Source organism: Crassostrea angulata, chromosome 2 (genome assembly GCF_025612915.1).
Source record: "Crassostrea angulata isolate pt1a10 chromosome 2, ASM2561291v2, whole genome shotgun sequence".
Classification (NCBI taxonomy): Eukaryota; Metazoa; Mollusca; class Bivalvia; order Ostreida; family Ostreidae; genus Magallana; species Magallana angulata.
Genome location: NC_069112.1, coordinates 23530207 through 23551795, shown reverse-complemented (window position 1 = coordinate 23551795; position 21589 = coordinate 23530207). Strand labels below are relative to the sequence as shown.

General features: G+C 32.0%; 1 long non-coding RNA gene across 1 annotated transcript; it reads right to left on the bottom strand.

Annotated features, from left to right (window-relative positions):
- Window positions 1–5255: 5255 nt before the first annotated feature.
- On the bottom strand, window positions 5256–20449 carry LOC128173263 (uncharacterized). The gene is made up of 4 exons (XR_008242460.1): window positions 20389–20449; window positions 8357–9185; window positions 6161–6182; window positions 5256–5300 (listed from the first exon to the last, which is right to left on the bottom strand). It is a non-coding gene; the product is annotated as an uncharacterized LOC128173263 (long non-coding RNA).
- Between the last annotated feature and the right edge of the window lie 1140 nt (window positions 20450–21589).

The window sequence follows — 21589 nt, the reverse complement described above, 5'->3', positions numbered from 1 at the left end:
TAAGAACGATCGAATAGAATGCAGATCGTGACGTCTAAGTTAACTATGACGTCATATCTTATGAAGTACAGACAAGTGACTTTCTACATATCACTTTGAAATTAATCTGGCAGCCTTAACATAGCCGCGCAGAAGAAACATGTTTATATTTGCTTGTATGGTATCAGGAGAAATCTCAAAAGCAGAGGTATTTCAGAGAAATCTATTGAGCTCATTTCAAATTCATGGAGACAAAGTACCAATAAAAAGTACAACTTTATTTGGGCAAAATGGAATTTTTGGTGTAATAAAAGGGATATAAATCCCATGCAACCAGCTTGTAATCAGTTAATTAACTATTTATCAGAATTGGATGAAAATAATTATTCATACAACACTATTAATGCATACAAAGCTGCAATAACTCAGACACTTTCAGTCACTGGACATTTTTATTTCAATCAAAATCCTTTGCTGATACGATTTATGAAAGGAGTATTTTTGAAAAATAGACCTTAACCAAAGTATACCTCAACATAGGATGTTGGTAAGGTTTTGACATATTTTAAATCTCTTTACCCATTGGAGAATTTAGGTTTGAAAAGTTTGACTATTGAATTGGCATCACTGATAGCTTTGACTACAGCACAAAGGGTTCAGTCATTAATATCATTGAATATCAAAAATATGTCTGACCATGGTGAATACGTGGTGTTCACCATTTCTGATATACAGAAAACTTCTAGACCAGGTCATGATATGAAAAAAGTAAAAATAAATTCTTTCTCTGACAAAAATTGGTGTGTGTTACACACATTGCGATAGTATTTAGAAAAAACAAAGGATTTAAGAATAACGAGCCAATTATTAGTTTCATTTAAAACTAATGATGAAATTTCAACTTGTACAGTTGCTCGATGGCTGAAAGAAATATTGAAAAAAGCTGGTATTGATCAGAAAGTTTTTTCGGCTCATTTTTATAGAAGTGCTTCTTCCTCAGCTGCTTTTGCTAAAGTGTGCAACTAAAAGACATTTTAGAAACTGCAAATTGGGCAAATGCAAAAACATTTTATACATTTTATAGAGGAGAATTGAGCAACACTTATTCTGATACTATTTTAAGCTCATCTAAGAATTGATTTTCGGATAGAAGTGGTTTGACTTTCTTCGATGGACCGATTTATGAGTACCCGGATACAGTCTCAGGATTATTCTTATGATTGCACAGGAGGAGCATGGTCACAGTGACATATTTTTCCGTGTTAATGGTAGTGAACGATGAACTGTATAAATTGTAGTGTGTTCTTGATGACATGGATATTACGGACTTTGGAGTAATTATTGTGTATAATTCAACTTGATTAATAAATGTATATTTTCTTTTCAAAATGTTGCTATTCTATTTTCTCTTATTATGTTGATGTTTGAAATTTGTTGTCTTTATTGCTTTAAAGATTTCATTTAAATCAGAGTAAAGTCTGGAGGCTCAATGAGGGAAACTGGAACCCTCATCCAAGCATCCTTAAGGATGTGATGGATGAGGGTCATTTTCCAAATTAGTCGTAAGGCTTCGAGGGTTTAAATACCCTCCCATATATTACTTTTGATGCATTGATGCATAAACAATTATCCTAAAAATCCAACCACTAGACAACAAATTTAAGAACATGAACCTAATAATATAATTATTAAGTTTGCTTTAAAACGACTCGAAGTGTGGACAGGTAAGGCCTTATATACCATGGGTGAACAGTATTCAATTATAGTAATATAAATAGCTTTTATTTTGATTTCTTTAAACAAGGTACACGTGGACTAGTGTCACACGATATTCCATTTGAACCCTCGTAGCATTACGGCTAATTCGGAAAATGTCCTTCATCCATCACATCCTTAAGGATGCTTGGATGAGGGTTCCATTCCTCGCGACTGAAAAAGGACTGCGAATGATAGCATTGTCTAGCCGCCTAACTAAAAGTCATTTTTTGACAATTTTCTAATTAAAGTTATTTTTTTAAAATAATGTAAACATTTGTGTATATTTTCATTTAATATAAATGATTTGGTCAAACAAAGAGAGATAACTTTTTTGGGGGGGTTAAAATAGCTGATTTAACAACATAAAATAACAGAAAAAGAAAATGTTTTTTTAAAACATCCCCCCCCCCCCCCGTGAACCAAAAATTCCTTTTGATAGGTTTTATATATTGTTATTTAGCATATTAATACCAAAGGGTTTGTTGTTTCATGGGGTGAAAAATATGTCTACAGACCAAAATACATTTCAAAAAAGGAATTTTGCTTTGTAAATTTTCGAAAAATAATTAACAGATATGAATTAAAATGAAATTTCACTTTAATATGTAACGTACACATGTGATCATTAAGTTTTTATGCACACACCGGCCGCTAAATAATATTTTCCCCACCCATAGAGACCAATTCAAATGAAATTTTTTAGACCCCTTGTAAGCAAAACTTTTGTTTGAAAATTAAGAATTTGGTTACAATTTTTTTTTTATAAATCAATTAGGATTTGATCATACTTTTTAGAAGATAAATTTGTTTTTAAATATCTGACAGAAATTTCGAAATATTTGGATGTAAAATGTAGGCGGGAAACGGGCGTTAGCGTTCACAGTTCTTTTGACGGACGTCTCTTCCGTCAAAAAAGTTCATTCGCGACGAATCACGCTAATATTTCGTAAGTGCAAGCATGATAAATCCAAAATTACGAATTTACAAGCGAGTTGTTGTTTATGTGTACCTGTTAGATAAGTTTGTGGTGTGACGGTGTTTAGTTAGGTTGTCATACATTAAGTTTAGCTAAATAGAACAGATACTAAAAACTCCGCTTTATTTGTCGAAATATCACATCTGTCTTCTGGGAGTTTTCTTCTTGAAATATGCAATACGTAGTCATTAGGTTAGATGTGTCTATAAAATAATTTACTATAATAATCGGGCCTATTTAGCAAAGCGAGCATAATAACCCTAAAAAGGCTCATCGAAGGGGCTCCACTAGGCAAGCTTACAAGTACTTTAAGATAAACACAGACATTGCTTTGTTCAAAGTGATGTTAAATATGTAAAAGGGTAAAACGGAAGGCACATTCTTAGTTCTTTCTAATCTTTTATATGCTTTGCGCCCCCCCCCCCTCCCGGACACTCACCAAACAAGAATGATAAGCGTATCGCCTTTAATTTTTATAATTTCTATGTAGTTTTTAAGTGAGGTCAAAATCCTATGGGGGCCAGTTTTCAAGTGTGGGTGTGGTAGATCTAGAGGTCTGGAATGGTTTTCTACTGTAAAAAAAAAAAAAGGTGTCATAGAATACTGATCATTGGTCAGTTTTCTACCTAAAAATTTAACCCCCGGCTTAATATTCTACGGGGGTCACTTTCCGTCGAGCTCATTTCTTTAAAATTTATTCTAATAAAAAATGAACTCTACACAAAGCAGCAGCACTTTTCAAAATCTACTAGAAAATGAAAATTTAATAATCATTTAAATTTTTAATTCAAATAAGAGTATGCCTTGTAATATCAGAATTTGTTTATGACCTCCATTCGGGAGAAATATCAACACATATCACGTGACTGTAAATACAGTAGACCACACTTAGTGTCATACAGAGTAGCATTTACTGTATAGTTTATTATTACAATATTAATTATATCACTATAAAAAAACATGAATATTTTGTAATAAAAGATGCATCATTTTATTACTGTTTAAACCCGTTGATATTTTTATAGTACATCTTAATAGTGCTGCGAACTTTGGACACGAATTTCGGACACTGTTGGTGATTAGGGCTTTTGAATCTGGTTAAAGTTTTGAACAAGAGTCCTTTGATGACTATCTCTAAATTATTGATGGTTTTAATGTCACCAAACTGCACGGAACTCTTTTAATACTTATTTCCTTGACAGGCTTAAATGCTGAGTCATCGGTTTCTGATGCTGACTTAGGTTAGGGAGCTCTTTGATTACTATATCTTAGTTATTACTGAACCTAACCTAACCTGCGTGGCTGATAGAACTTATGTAATTGTGTAATTGACAGTTTGGATGCATAAGCTTCGGATGCTGAAAGTAAATGTTAATATAGCTGGGTACTGTGTTCAAGCATGTGTCCTTTGATAGACAAATCTTGGATATTTTTGGTGAAAAAAATTATGTATCCTGCAATACAACACTCCAGGCTTAGATGCTGAAATGCGTCTTAGGTTTCGGAGGTTGAAGGTTTAATGGAGTAGGTCACATGTTTATATAAATTATAGTACTAAGTGATAATGAATTATTCAACTATAAAAAAAAGTACTAGTAGCTTTGGATACCGAGAGTTATCTTCATTATCTAGTAATTGCTTTGACAGGTTTAAGATTTTAGAACAACTCAAATGTTGTTTTGTTTTTGAAATTGTTTATAAAATGAATTCCTACCTAGTCAGACTTAAACTGTAAATTTAACTATGAAAATGAAAATAGAAGTAGTTTAAGATACATCCATTATCTTGATGCTGGCGCAGATGTTGTTTGCGCTGTTAAATCCAGCATTGAATGATAAAAAAAAATGATGGCCTATGTAACTCCCATGGATCATGCTACTTATTGGATTTAAAACATGATAGCTTCAGATACAGGGATTTTCTTCCATTATTCCTTATGCTAAGAAAACCGTGTCCTACCTTACTCAAACGTGCATGATGGATCTGGTTTTTGTTGTATGATATATTACGATTTCTGGTATTGAACTTGTTTGGTTGTTTTTTAAAATGCAGCTTAATGTATTGAATACATTACCAACATCTGATACGCTTCTTTTAAATTCAGCATTTTTTATGTTCGTCAAGACTGTTCCTAAGGAATGCCAGAAGTTTAATATTTTCATCTCTCTGTGTCTTAAACTTACGTTGTTTTGAAACACGAAACTGTATGATAGATCATGTTTTTGGACATGAACAACGTGGAGCTAGAACGACAAAAACCGTTTATGGAATAATCTATTTTATCAAGTATGATTCCCTCTATTTCTTAGGGAAACTTAGAGTTTATTCATAAGTCTATAAAGCGGGTTATGTACTTTTTTCTGCAATGTCGCCACTTTCATATCCCGCATGAATCACCAAATCTGTTATTGTTTGAATAATAAAGTAACAACTAATAGAATTGTTTAGAACTCTCTAAGTATTGGTAAATTTTAGACAGCATTTGTTGACACGATACTATTAAACATCCAGAATATGAAGAAAAAGGTATATATGTACCTGCCTTTATAATCGATCAAATCGGAGTCCTTCTCATTCTCTTCATCATCTAAAATCATAAATCAGATTATTTACTTTTACGTTATCTAAGATCTGCAATCAATAAAAGCTTACAAAGTCAAACTGTTGAAAATATTTAATTCCTTCACCAGCAAGAAAATTGTTTAAACTTAAGATGTTCGGATTTTTATTGTTTTATTGTATGTTAAAATCAAAATAGACTATTTTTTTTATTACCAATCCTTTAAAAAAAAATAAATGATGGCATATAAAATGGTAGAAAACATTTTCGGTATGTTTCTGTTGTTAAGAAGTATACCAAGTATGCACTGATTGCGGTTTTGTAACGTAAATATCGCTCATATCGTTTAAAATTAATTTCCCTATCGTCATTTTTGTTTGTGTGTTTCAAATTTACATGTAGGCCTATGTAATAAAATAACATTTTAAAAAAAATATTTATATTACAAATCACATATTATAGTTTGACAAATCGGTATATGTAGTATCTTTATCAGCTTTGAAATGCAGAAAGTTACCATATCCTTTATTGTAAATATGACTATATTTTGAGATAAAAAGAAAAACAAAAAAAGGTTGCAAAATGTTCTTAATACTTAGTAAACATACAAAAGTTGGTGTGTATTACATAGATATTTTAACATAAGGAATTCTGCTATTTTAATTTTGATGCAAAAAATTTAAAGCGGCCTCGTTAAATCAAATTAAACTGAACATAATGGAGTTATCAAATATAAAACCATGAGAAGCATGCAACTTCGACAAATAAGGAAAATTTCAAGTTAACATTGTAAGTGTTTAGATTTAAGTGTTACGTAGATCTTACTACAAGAAAAAATAACATATTCATTATTCTTAATAACTAATTACAAATATGTTGATATTTACCTTTGATTGTCAGTCGTTGCTGCTGAAAATAATAAGATTAAATGAAATGTTTCACAACATGTCAAAGGAATAAATTACACTTAAGAATTAAAACAAAATTAGTCTAACACGTCAAACTACAGAAAACAAATCCCTGCAGTTTTATAAATGGGAATCAGAGTGAATTTGCACGTGTATGTAAGCTAAAATGATACATTTAACGCAATACCTGAATAATGAATGGACTTCTGTTATGAATAAATTTCTGTTATCTCGTTGGTTTAATTCAATTGAAAATGTGTACGGCATGTCAAACGTTACAATATTCGATCTTTTCCATTTGCATTATATAAATATTCATTTGTATTGTATAATTTTCCATTTGTATTGTATAATTTTCCATTTGTGTTGTATAAATTACATTTGTATTGTATAATTTTCTATTTGTATTGTATAATCTTCCATTTGTAATGTATAATTTTTAATTTGTATTGAATAATTTTCCATTTGTATTGTATAAGTTTCATTTGTATTGTATAATTTTTTATTTGTATTGTATTATTTCCATTTGTATTGTACAATTTTCAATTCGTATTCTATAAGTTTCCATTTGTATTGTACAATTTTCAAATTTGTATTCTATAATTTTCAATTTGTATTCTATAATTTTCAATTTGTATTGTAGCCGAGGGATTGTTTTTTTTTTGTTTTGTTACGAAGGTTATCATTGGTTAAAAGTTTTATACTGTATTTTGGGGAAACCAGCGAAATGTTCCGGATGCTGAACGCAAACTGGTCCCCCTAACATGTTTTAAATACGTGGTGATCTCATTTAGCGGCAGTGACGCCAGTGTGAGGCTTGTCGTGTTGGACAACTTGGGACTTTTCTTGGGTTTTAAGGTAAACAGGTAAACAGATAAAAGATATACCAAGGCATTATACATATATAATGACTGTATAAGGTGTCTCGATCTGCCCCTGTCCCTTCATTGACAGTAAGTCTATCGAGAGACGTACATGTATGTATGTCCCTACTGGTCTATACCAGGTTTGAAAAATCTGGTTCGGTGAACCAGCTACATGTGTATAATGTCTTGGTATATCTTTGATCACAATGACCTGTTTACTTGAAAAAACCAGAACAGTCCCAAGTTGTCCAATACGGCGAGCCTCACACTAGCATCACTGCCGCTAAATAGACCACCACGTCAAGCAGTGGCGTCGCAAGCAAATTGAAAGTGGGGGGGGGGGCTAGACTTATCCTCAGAAATCTTGACAAAACCTAATTCCCAAAATCATGAAATTCAAATCATAATCCGGGGGGGGGGGGGGGGGGGGGGGCTTGTATACCTATAACTCCAACTTCTCAATATTTCAATCTTTTCAAGGTAAATTTCAGTTCAATTATGTTTGCTGCGAGAAAAAGTGGGGGGATGAACCCTCAATGATGATATGTGCCTAATGGTTAGCTCTAACTTTGCAATAAAAGTGGGGGGGGGGGGCTACGCCCCCCACCCCCCCCCCCTGGTTCCGACGCCTATGACGTGTTTAAACAAGTCATGTTAAGGGGACCAGTTTGCGTTCAGCATCCGGAACATCTCGCTTGTTTTCCCACAATACAATATAAAACTTTAAACCAATGATAACCTTCGTAACAAAACAGATAAACAATCCTTCGGATACAATACAAATTGAAAATTATAGAATACAAATTGAAAATTATAGAATTCAAATTGAAAATTATACAATACAAATGGAAAATTATACAATACAAATAAAAAATTATAGAATACAAATGAAATTTATACAATACAAATGGAAAATTATACAATACAAATAGAAAATTATAGAATACAAATGAAATTTATACAATACAAATGAAAAATTATAGAATACAAATGGAAAATTATACAATACAAATAGAAAATTATACAATACAAAAATATTTATATAATACAAATGGAAAAGATCGAATATTGCAACGTTTGACATGCCATAAATGTGCGTAGAATCAATCGTTTAACAATTTAAATACATCTACAGATTTATGCAAAAATTTCCCAATCAAAAGGCATGAGTGTAAAGTGGTACATGTAATTGAAGCGATAATAAATAAAACTGATATGAAATATAATTTGTATCTCATGGTTTGATCTGATTTTTTTTTATGATTAAAGGTTCTATTGTCACCCGTATTTGTTAATAAATCTAACTTACAAAAACATTGGCTTGAGGATTTTCATCGCTCCTTTTAAGTTTCTGCACTTTTCCAAAGCCGTTTTCGATGACTCTTAAACTAAGATTTCCTGGAGAAAAACCATCTAGTAAGTAATGTGATGCAGGTGGAACAGGTAACACTTAATATTGCTCTAACTCATCCTTTCTTCGTGAACTAAAAAATAAAACTTCAGGATTTCCCTTAACTTCCGCATGTAAAGTTTTACTCTTTTGCTCTAAGGCGTTGATTTTTTTCGAAACGCTTTCTTGAAAACTGCTTATTTCTTGGAGTCCTTTCTTTTCCTCTTCTTTTAAATTTTGTACAGTCTGTGCACTGACCTTTTTTATCATCTCAATCAAACTCTGTGTATGTGTATGAATTGTCTGCTCGATTTCAGCAGATCTTTTTGTTAAAGCCGACCGTTTATTGGACTCTTTAGCCAACACATCCGCATACTTTGGCAGAATTTCATTTTCAATTTTTTCTCTTTGCTTTAGTGTTTTATCTTTGATTTCTCTGTAACCATCTGATAAAGTTTTTATACAATGACCGTTATGGAAAAGCAACATACATTCTGTACAAACGGGCTTTTCACACCTATCACAGAAACATTCTAGCTTCTTTTTCGTATGATCAGTACAGTGCAAGATAGAAACTAAATCCTCGTTTGTTTCCCAAGGCACAACTTCATGTTTTTTAAACATTTTTGTCTTTGCATGCTCACTTTTACATTTTTCACAAAGATGACCAGAACAGTTCTTGCAAAGGAACTTTGCGGGTTTTTCTTCACATATGTCACACTTCATAATGTCTTTTGTCTTAGGAATTCTACAAAGTAAAGTTAGATGTCTTATGAATTACGGCCATTTTTAAACGTAATTGGTTTACACGTTGGACAAAAACATTTCTTTATTTGAAGAGGTTGGCACCTGGAATAATAGTAATGTCAATCATCCGAAAACAACTTTGATATAAAGATGGCGACATAAAATGTTCATTTATATTTTTTGTTACCCATGTCACGTGCCATATTTTGGAAATATAGGGCCCAAACAGAAATGACAATTTTCCTGAAAATTGATTATTTGAAGAAATCAAACAAATATTTATAGTGTGAATGATTATTTAGTTCTGAGTTTAATACAGTATGAAGTTGAACACATGTTGTGACTATAAAAGTAAAATCTAACTCAAAGTTTAAAAATTCTTACTTTACTTGTGGCTTCAAAGGACTGTACATAATGAACACAACAACAGATAGTACAACATTTTGGAGTAATCAAATTAAAACGCACATAAAAAAGTTATAATAATGTCATTTTTCCAAAACTTTGCATACAAATAGACATACATTTAACGAGGCCGAGTACAGAATGAGCACGCACGCTTTCGGGCAGCGTTTCATTTGTATTGTGACGTCATCTTTTCGCTTTCTTTACGCCATGGCGTGATAGTTTCAACTGCAGATATTGAGCGAAGTTTGTTGAAAATAGCTCGTTTGCTGCGTAAAATTGATATTATATTGTGGAATAAACACAAATGTCTCTAAGTATTAGCTATGTTTGGGCTCGGTTTGAAATCGTGAAGAGGGTTCAGCAAGCCTAGCACTCTGTTACGTTTTCTTAACCCGCCTAAATATATCTTAATTCTTATATTTCAAGACAGTAAACATGTATTTTATACACTGTATTAATGACCCTTAATACGTGATGATATATATTTATTTATTACTTTAATATGTCTGAATGTTTTAAAAATACTATAAAGATCACCATTTTCGTCTTTGTCAAAGAAGAAATAGCCATTATCTGACAAACTAGGAAATTCGGCATACAAAAAACAACTTTGATAAGACCCCAGGAACAAACCAGGAGGTAAAAGATTTTTTTATTTGACTATTTGATGCCTTTTAGCAATAATTAATGTAATATGTACTAATATGTTAATATGTAGAAGAGAAAAAGAAATCCCTAGGGCAGAAGTTAAAAAAACAAATGTAAAAAAAAATGTGCAAAATTGATATATTTCAAGCAAAATCCCCTAGGGTCCTATGTTAGAAATAAACAAACTTTAAGATGACCCCTTAAACAAACGGTGTGATAAATGTCTTCTTTTTTATTTTAAAATAATAATTATATTGATCAGTAGAAATTCATGTAAAAAAAATCATTCAAAAATCTAGGGCAGAACAAATAAGATCCGGCCTCGTTAATGTCACATTTAAAAGTAAAACAAGTAGGGGTCACATCTCAAAAATTTGAGATAGAGCATGAAATAAGCTAATTTAAGGCCGAAATTGGAGTTCATTTTTTTGTCTTAACTTCTATGAAATATATGATAAACATGCCAAAATATATTGATAGAAATATCAAAATATTGTTTAAAAATGTTTTAGAAGTTCATGAATATATCATTATACACAAACTATCTAGAAGTTTGGTCTACGCTGAGAATTAGGAATTGTTCATTACCTTCTTGAAAACCTTAAGCCACAAAATATAGTTCCTTGCTAAATATTTTTTAAACAATTTTATTCTATAAAGTTTATTTGGAATTGTTAAATATAAATATACTACTAGAGTTAAATTAAATATGTGATGCAGAATTTTTAGACTAGAAGTGACCCAAAATGGCTACCCAAAACCTAAAGAGCGAGTTTCTTAAAGATCAAATTCAACTTGACATTGCATTTACTGGTGGAAAACAGTTTCTATCATATAAGCGTACGCACGTTTTGTTAACAGAGGGAAAGGCTGTGTTATGTGCAGTTCTGTTTAAAAAAAACGCATAGGAACATGATAGGTTATTTTCCCTTGCCTCGATAGATAAATGCTTTAGATAAAAAAAATAGTAAAAACTATAAAATCATGAGTTTTTGCATCACCTGATAAGAGTAAAAAACACAGAATATTCAGATTATGCAATATTCAAAACATATAGAATCAAAACAATTACAGGATCATATACTGGTTAAGAATAATAACACCACACTTGTAATATTCTATAATGTAACATCAGTATTTAAGTTGTTTGCTACTATCTTCTGATTTTTAAAATGCTCAACTGTTCATGTAAAAAATGTAATAGAGTAAATGATTAATCAACCGTGACCGTTTTTGTTGAAAAGCGACTGTTCTAAATGTATTAGAGGTGTTTCTCAAAACCACTCAATTTTTTTCGGTTCTTGCCTTTATCTGCATACAAAAAACCCAACATAAAACCAACAAAATATAATGTTGGGCAAGTCTGCCCAGGGACCTTCAAGAACCGTCGGCGTGGTCAAAGCAGAACTAGGTTCAGGTCAGGTCTGTTTCCATTCAATATACATGTATTTGCTTTATTTACTTATAATCTTTCCATTCAATATACATGTATTTGCTTTATTTACTTATAATCTTTAAACATAATATCATAAACAATGAAAACAGCTAATCTAAATTCAAAATATGTATTACATAGTACTTTTTTACAGACACCACACATTATTCTTGGACTTCAATGCTACCGGCAGTGTTAGAGACCTACCATGATTGCTAAAACGTCACACTACTGAATTCAAATTCCACTGATATTCCCGAAAAATAACTGACATCAACTGTAGCATCACTGTACCCTACTGTAAATCCACTGTAAAGAGCTTCGGACGTCTCTCTCTCTCTCTCTCTCTCTCTCTCTCTCTCTCTCTCTCTCTCTCTCTCTCTCTCTCTCTCAAACGTACAAATCTTAAGGTATTTTAATAAGAACTACATGTACGATCAATGATATGCAGGAATATGGCTAGTGGCTAAATACCATGCATTCATTCCTTAATTCGTGATATTTTCTATGAATTCAAATTATTTTCATTGTTTGATGATCATTTCTTTGCTGATTTGAAGTCCACGCAAAAAAGTGACATTTGTATGATAATCGGTGTTCTGTCTTCTTCATTGGGGATAACTACAGAAAACATCCCTTGTCTGTTTTGAATCAAGAAAAACATCGGATATTACAGACAAGGCTAGGACTGTACACATAGCCGGGTTACCGCGACAAGGTGTGAAACCTGGTGTGAACATATGGGTTAAAACCTCGTAATCAACAGGCGAATGAACAGCGGGCAAAATACACTATTAAAACGGAAAGTCTGATTTTTCATTATTAAAAAATCTAGTACGGCAGAATGCATAATAATCATTTAATTATAATTATCACAAGTTTTAGAGAGAATTCGGAAATGGAGATTTATATACTGGTAACCATATTTATTTACATTAGTAAGACGTATGCTGTTTATTTTCCTTCTCGGTAGATTTTTTTACCACATAGTGTAAGTCGGCAAATATAAAACTTTTAACAAAAAGGAAAAAATAATATATTTACATGTAAAACAAGCAGATAAAAAAAATCGATTTACTCTAAACGATTTCTGATTAAAATAAATCTTTCAAATACTCTCTCTCTCTCTCTCTCTCTCTCTCTCTCTCTCTCTCTCTCTCTCTCTCTCTGAGATTATCTAGTCCTATAATGTGAGGTCCCGAAGCAGAAAGTTATTAGCACGATAAAATCCCAACCCAGTCAAAAATATTTTCTTTTTAAAATAAAATTATGGGCCAGATAAATGATAAAAAGAATTTTGTCGGTAAATGATATTGGGTTTTTCTTCATTTACTGAAATCAACATATTGTGTTATAGCAAACAAGATGATTATCACTACAATCTGAATAAAACATATTTTGTTGACTCTGTGTTAATTGGCTTGTTTTTAGAAGATAGAGGCATTTAACCGACAGCTCAAATTAAACAAGGGCTTGTAATAATCTTAAAGAAATTATACAATACAATAACCTATATTATATATACTAGCGGAAAAAAGAAACTGTGCATGATAAAATTTAGTATAATTTTTCTATATCTATTGTTTGTATTAATAAAATTTAAACAATCGATAATTGTAATGTTTTTGACAATATCGGATGGTTACCGTCCAGGTGCACGAACTTTTTCATTGTTAGTGAGCACCTGTTTTTTATTGAAGAATTTGTACGCACGAGTTTTACGGGCCAATACTGTTTGGAATTAGAAATGAAAAGGATTTGTTTAGACTTTTTTTGTTAAGGAAATCACTTTAGTTTCAACAAAATGTAACCCTATGTCATGCCACGACTCAACGAAAACCAACGTAATCGTGCTGTTGGGATGCTGCAAGCTGGAATGGCACAAAATACTGTAGCAAGACACTTTGGAGTTTATCGGAACACCATCCAGTCTTTATGGAGACATTTTCAACAATCTGGCAACACTCAGGATCGACCGCGCTCTGGGCGACCTCGTGTGACGTTACGTCAACAGGATAACCACATTAGACTTGTGCATCTGAGAAATTGTTTCAAGGCAGCAAGTTTGACTGCCCGCAGCATTCCAGGGCTTCGACCAATTAGTACAAGGACTGTCCGTAATCGTCTGCGCGAACAAAATATCAGACCAAGACGTCCAGCGGTGCGCCCAGTACTGCTGAACGTAATCGTATCGCCAGACTAGCGTGGTGCACACGACATCTGCTATTCGGAATACAGGACTGGGCCAATATTCTGTTCACTGATGAATCCAGATTTTATTTTGATAGCAGTGACGGCCGTTGTAGGGTGTATCGTTGCATTGGGAAGGGCGTTACCGGGATGCTTGTGTTGGGCAACGTCGACAATTTGGTGGAGGTAGCATTATGGTGTGGGGTGGAATATCCGCACGTGGAAGGACCCCTCTACAAATTGTCAATGGAAATCTCACCGGCGTACGCTATCGGGATGAAATTATTCAGCATCATGTGATACCCTTCATACAGAGACATCAAAATCACATCACTCTGCAGCAAGACAACGCAAGGCCACACGTTGCACGTGTAGTCAGGGGCTTGTTTGTTCAACATTCCGATGTCGTGCCTTGGCCAGCTGTTTCCCCCAATTTGTCGTCGATCGAGCACGTCTGGAATGAAATGGAAAGACGTTTACGCTGTTTACCAAATCAGCCAGTGGCATTGGCTGATTTAGGCCAGGCTTTAACCAACCTCTGGAACAACATCCCTCAAGCATTTCTGAACACTTTAGTGGCATCAATGAGGCGTCGATGTCAAGCACGCGTGAACGCAAATGGTGGTCAATTAATTTTGTTATTTCAATTTCAAATAACAGTGACTTTCGAGTGTGCTGAAATTGACGTTAGTCGACGTTGCCATTAATGTGTTATGAGATGTTTTTACGAATACATGTGTTAACAGTATTACAAAAAATAAAATTTGTCCATTGTAATTTTTAAATGTTTTTCATATATTAAATAATGCACAGTTTCTTTTTTCTGCTAGTATATTTTTGTAACCTTGCCGGTTAGGTAGACGTGTTGTCCTCATAAGCTTACTAGACATAAGTATATTTCAATGACCAGCAATTTATTAAAAAAAACATATACATTTTATTCAGTTTATGATATTGGATTCAAAATGTATAATTTAGGATTTTCATCTTCTCGGGACAAAAACAATAATGAATATATCATTATCATTGTAATTGCAAGATTAAATATAGATACAAAACTATTAAATAAAACATTAAATGTTTAACGACTTGATAATTTGTTTCTGTAATAATGCTTCATAGATCTGACTATCGAGGAAAATACTTATACATTGTAAGTATCGTACTAAAAATGTTGAGAAAGATTTTTAAATTTTTGGTACAGTGGCGTACAGTGGAGTAACGTTCTATAAATGTAGTCAGTGCCTTGTACAGTGGGATACTGTGCTGGTCAGTACCCCGTACAGTTGGGTACGGTGCTGGTCTGTACCCCGTACAGTTGGGTACGGTGCTGGTCAGTACCTCGTACAGTGGGGTACGGTGCTGGTCTGTACCCCGTACAGTGGGATACGGTGCTGGTCAGTACCCTGTACAGTGGGGGTACGGTGCTGGTCAGTACCCCGAACAGTAGGGTACAGTGCTGGTCAGTGGCCCGTACAGTGGGGTACAGTGCTGGTCAGTACCCCGTACAGTGGGGTACAGTGCTGGTCAGTACCCCGTACAGTAGGGTACAGTACTGGTCAGTGCCCCGAACAGTAGCGTACAGTGGACGTCAGTAGGACTATACAGTGGAGTACTGAACCGTAGTATATTAAGCTACATTTATTATAAATTTATTCATACCAAATGAAAATTTAAATGTTAAAAAAATATCAGGAAGAAGGAATTTTTTGCAGTTTTTGTGAATATACTGAAGAATTTCCTAAGTGTGAAGAATATGATTATAAGAGGCCGTTTAGAGTTTTTTGTGTAAAAATTATGATAGCCAATTTTTTTTTATTATTTTTTTTTTGCCAATTTGTAATATGCACCTACTAAAGTACTTATGCAAAGTATCAAGAAAATCTGCCACTAATTTCTTTAAGGGGTCGTCTCAAAATTAAGGTAAAGTAGCTATATATCTTCGAGGCCGATTTTAAAAATAACTATAACGACGACTTTCATCAAATTGTAACATATGGCAAAATACACTCAATTATTTTAATTTTGGCCCATTTATCTGTAACTGGATTAAAACTTTTCAATGTAATGTTATGTCCTGTGTGTCCCAGGCAGGCATTTTATCAAACTTTTTTAAACTTGGACGAGGCTGCAGACAAGGTGATCCAATATCGCCTTACATTTTTTTATTATGTGCGGAAATATTGTCATTTAAAATTAAAAATAATGAAGATATTACAGGAATCAAAATTAATAACACCCAATATTTAATATCACAATATGCAGATGATACATCAATAATCCTTGATGGACCTGAGAAATCATTAAGGGCAACCATGAAAGAAATAGATGACTATTATAAATTATCTGGTCTTAAAATAAACCAAGAAAAAACTCAGATTGTGTGGATAGGAAGTAAAAAATATTCTGAAGAAAATCTGTTCAGAAATGAATTTTCAATGGACAACTCAATTCAAACTTTTGGGCATATATTATGATGTAGATTTAGATAAAATTGTAAAACTTAATTATGACAAGAAACTTGTTAGGATAAAATCTGTAATCGAACAATGGAGCAAACGACACTTGACTCCAATTGGAAGGATAACACTGGTTAAGTCTCTTTTAATTTCACAATTAAACCACTTATTTATAGCCTTACCAAACCCTCAGAGTAAAACATTAAAAGAATTAAACAATATTCTATTCAATTTTATTTGGAATTCAAAATGTGATAAAATTAAAAGACAAGTATGTACTCAGAAGTATGAACATGGTGGGTTAAGGATGGTTGATATAAATTCCTATATTAAAGGATTAAAGTCTACTAGGATTAGGAGATTAATTAAGGATAATAATTCAAAATGGAAAACACTGCTGGAGAATTCTATTAATTTAGAAAAGCTATTAATTACAGGTTCAGATTATATTATGCAAATGCAAGAATCGTTAAAAAATGATTTTTGGAAGGAAGTTACCATAGCTTTTAAAGAAATCCAAGATAACTTAAATGAAAAATCATGGCAGGATTATTGTTGTCAGCCATTTTGGAACAATAATAAATTTAAGATAGGAAATCAGTCTTTTTTTTATAAATCATGGTATGCTAAAGGAGTAAGATGTGTAATTGACTTGTTTGATGAAAATGAAAACTTTTTAGATTTTGAAATGTTGAAAAGAAAATTTAATATTCAAATGAATTATTTAACATATATGGGAGTAAGACAAGCTGTACTTTCAGATCTAAGGAAATACAACTTCATTAGAAATGAATTAAGTTTTCAAACCTTTTATACCATTTAATATTAAAACCTTTGTATTAACAAAAAAAAGGTTCAAAGCCAATGTATGATATATTAAATCAGACAAATGTAACACCAGTGGGAAAAGAAAAATGGCGTAGACATTTGGTTTTTACAGAAAAACAATGGGTTTCAATATTTCATTTACCTTTTATTATTACCTCAGACTCTAAATTTCAATGGTTGCAGAACAGAATAAACCATTTTATATTAACAACAAACAGTTTTATGTATAAAATTGGTAAAGTGGATACTAATCTATGTACCTTTTGTGAAGATACTGAGGAAACAATATATCACTTATTATGGGAATGTCCAAGGGTACAACATTTATTAGCAGAATTTGTTAGAGTTTGCAACTCTAAAGGAATTAGAATAGTCCTTGATAATAAAACTTTTATTTTTGGTGTCTTAGATGATGTGAAGTCAAAAGCGTTCAATATTGTACTCATATTGATAAAAAAATACATATACAGAAGTAGATGCCAGAAAAACCAATTAACAGTAAATGCCCTTATGAATGATTTAAAACAGTTATATAAAGTATTCCAATTCTGTGCAAAAGAAAGAAGTGAAATGGATAAGTTCAATACAGACTGGGAAATTTGGATCCCTGTGATTAACTCACTCTAGAGTGCTCTCTCTCTCTCTCTCTCTCTCTCTCTCTCTCTCTCTCAATAAAAAAGGTGCTCAATATGTATTTTGTTTTTTCTCTCTTAGTAAACGTTCATTATATATGCATTTTTGATGTAATTGTTTTCGTTGCTTTCTTAAACATGCTTTGTGTCCTTGAAAATTTGTGATGTATGTACGTGATGTATGTAGAAGCAGTTGGCTTATTAATAAACATTTCATCCAAAAAAAAAAAAAAAAAAAAAAAATTGTAACATATGATGAGTAATATGATTAATATTATTAGTAATGTCCTATCTTATATGAAAAAAGTGCAATTTCTCCCATTTGGATCTTAATGGGGTCATCTCAAAATATCAAAATGCACTGTCCATATGTTGCTTTTATTAGGGGTATAACAAATGTTGACTTGTACAACGAATTCATTAAAAATTATGAAAGATAACACGGACGAAAGCATAATTATGTGTGTCAAATCTCTAACTCAAAAATAGTGTTTTCTTAAAATAAATCGAAATATCAATATTTTCTTATTGTATTCAGGCTCATAACTGGTATCGAAACAAGTTCTTTAAAGGTATACATGTACTACTTGTTTCTAGACTGCGCAAAAACACACACAATGAAAACTACAGTTGAAATCTCAAATTACTCTGCATCTCGCGTTATCTTCATAATATCATATGCTATTTTTTTTTATATTATGACGATCGTCTAACAGCTGCCGGGTTTAAAAATAGACAACCAAGGAGGAATAATTCTTTACGTGTTAAAAAATTGCCATTTTCGGCGCAAAAATACTTTCACAAGATTTGGACTGATTAGTCTATTTCAAAAAAACCAATCGGTACAAATATTTGATTCCAAAATATTTTAGGACATTTTATTGCAGATATTGTCACTTTACTTGCCTCTGATATTCTTTGCAACACCGTCATTAGCCGAGTAACGTGTAGTAATGTTGTTTGTTTACATGTACATGTCGATATGGCAATTATTACCATGTGAATTTAACTTACTTAATTTTCTACCGTTCTTAAAAAATGTTATCGATAAGATATTTTTTCCTATTTAAAGGGGTCTCAGATAACAAACTAGTGCATCGACGTGCCTGTTAATAAGCTTAAGCATCGGTGTTGTAAAACTCTGTTTAAGTAAAAAAGTGAAGAAAAGGTATTAAACATTTGTCAATCATTATTTGATATATTTTATAAATTGAACAATACAGAAATATGACATGAAAATGCAAGAAAATTAGACAATTAAAAACATTAATAGATTTCGTAGCGACAGGGCAGTAACGAACGGGCTGCAAACGACGATGATGAACGAGATACAGTTCCTTACGTATTAACAAAATGCAAATTACGGCGGAAAATATTTGCGATAGTTTTTAAAATGTAAACCTATTTCCACGCTGATTTTATTCGAAAAATTAGAATCATTAAATTTCAGACAATTTATTACCGATGTCTTGCTTCACTTGTCTCAAACGTTCTCTGAAGGAGACTTGAAACTCTATGTTTGGTCAAAATTTTACTTTTTAAATTGTTATGTATAAAATGGTTTACTTGCGCATTTGAATGATTGACCATACCTTGAATATTAAAAGTGAAGTAATAAGTTAGATAAAATGTGGTTATAACAGTGTTCAAAAAATAAAAGTCCAAAAAAATTACAATAGAAGAGCAGAGCAAACACGGATATCTAAAACTAAGAGGTAGAACAAAGTGCCATGGAGGAGTGAGCATCCTCTGCTGATCGGTCACACCCGCCATGTGCTTTTTGTCGTCATCGGGAAAACGAAGGTAAGAATTCAAAGGTAAAAATTCATCGTTATGTTATGTCATATATTGTTTACACAGAATGTAAAGTATGTAATTACCATTTATTTTTCTCACAAAATGACTCGTTGCAAAGAAGGGAAACTCCATCAATATGTTCATAAATAATATTAATAACAGAAGAAAACAATATGTATTTAAAACATATTCCAATAAAAACATATATTAAAGCAATAACCTCGACATTTGTTTACAACAACTGTCTATGTCTGTATATTTTCTATAAATTGATATCTGACTTTTGACAACACATTAACAATAACCTTAATAACCATCCAAAAATTAAAAAATTAGAAAAATGATATTTATAATTTTGAGCTCAATTCGTGTCTAAGTCCCTTACATTCGTCAATTGCAACATTTTACACGTGAAAAATTGTAACTCCAATGTTTTTATTAATTTAACACCAACTACTTCTTTAATTATTCATATATATTATGATATGCAATAAAGTAAGCTATATACGATGAAACATGATGTTCTTTATCTAAAACAAATAGTGAATGAACATTACACTTATAACTTGACCCAGTTATCATCATATCTTCAGACATCATTTGTTTGCATTAGCTTTATACATGAACGTAGTTGCTCTTATCAATTGATACAATAATAATTAAAACAGAGGTGTCGGTTTATTGTGTATAGATTGCAATTTTATCGAATGAAGTAAACATCCTCAACAAATGAAGCTGCTAAATTTGAAATGAAATACTTTTTTCTTAACTATAGTATCTAACTTTAAAAAATGATTTTATTTTTACCTTTTTAAATTTTATTCTTGATCGTTGTATTCCTCATATGAAACGATTGACTCTAAAATACATGAAATAAAACCGTTGATCTCATTCATACAAACATTTAAACTGAATTAAGTAATTGAAGAACAATGTCATTTAAATTTAACCATAACCAAATATTGCATCGTTACTTACCTCTATGGGTGCATACACGGCATCTTTTTACAATATACGCATGCGTATCACGAGCCTGATAAGCTGACCCCCCAATATCATTTGATAAAGGTAGGAACACTATAACAGTGTGGAACATTGTGCTTACTCTAAAACAGTGTCTTACTGAGTGTCATGCATTTTCCGTCAAATACACCAGCCTGAACAATAAAAATAATATGGATTTTCATCCAGTTGTCGGGTTTCAATCTATTTTGGTATTTAATCTATTGGTGTTTGGATTTAATTACATTCGATATTCATATTTTTTTTTTTTACAGAAGTCGCTCAAAATAAATGAATAAAACTCTAGAATTTTGCGAACCACATTATATAGAAAAATTTAAACCATGTTATTTTTAAACAAGATAAGATGATATGAACATGTGTATAAGTAAAGATTTAAGGTTGAGACCACATTCCTTATATGATGCCAGCAAATTTTTCACGTAGTGTCCCAAATTGAGATCATCTTTAAAATAGATAATTAAAATTTCGTCTCAAACTGTAAAAAATCAATATAGACGCTTTCTCATATACCCATCTGTACGCTAGCCACTCAGAATAAAATCAAATCATATCAGAAATTTAAATGCCACCATCATTTAAAATATCGATCGATATAATAACGCTCTCAGGATGGTTTTCAAATGAACTGCCTAATGTTATGTACTTAATATTTTTTTATAATCTTAAAAATCTTTAAATCAAAATGTAGGTCAAACTTAACTTACAGTGAATAGTTTACTTAGAATCACTGTATCTCATCAACCATAGCCTTATTTTCAGAAATATTCAACAAATCAACGTGCGTCTTGGAAGGATCCAAATAAAGTTGCAATAGTAAGTTACCCGTGTAAACAATAATGTAAACAATATCCAGTTCATCCTTTTTCGCAAAATGTACTGCGTTGTAATCTTCTTAATTAGTGTATTGCATCTTATAGAAAATTCACTGTCTTTTCATATATAAAAAAATAATGCGACAGTCTTCTATAAAAATGAGTCTGCT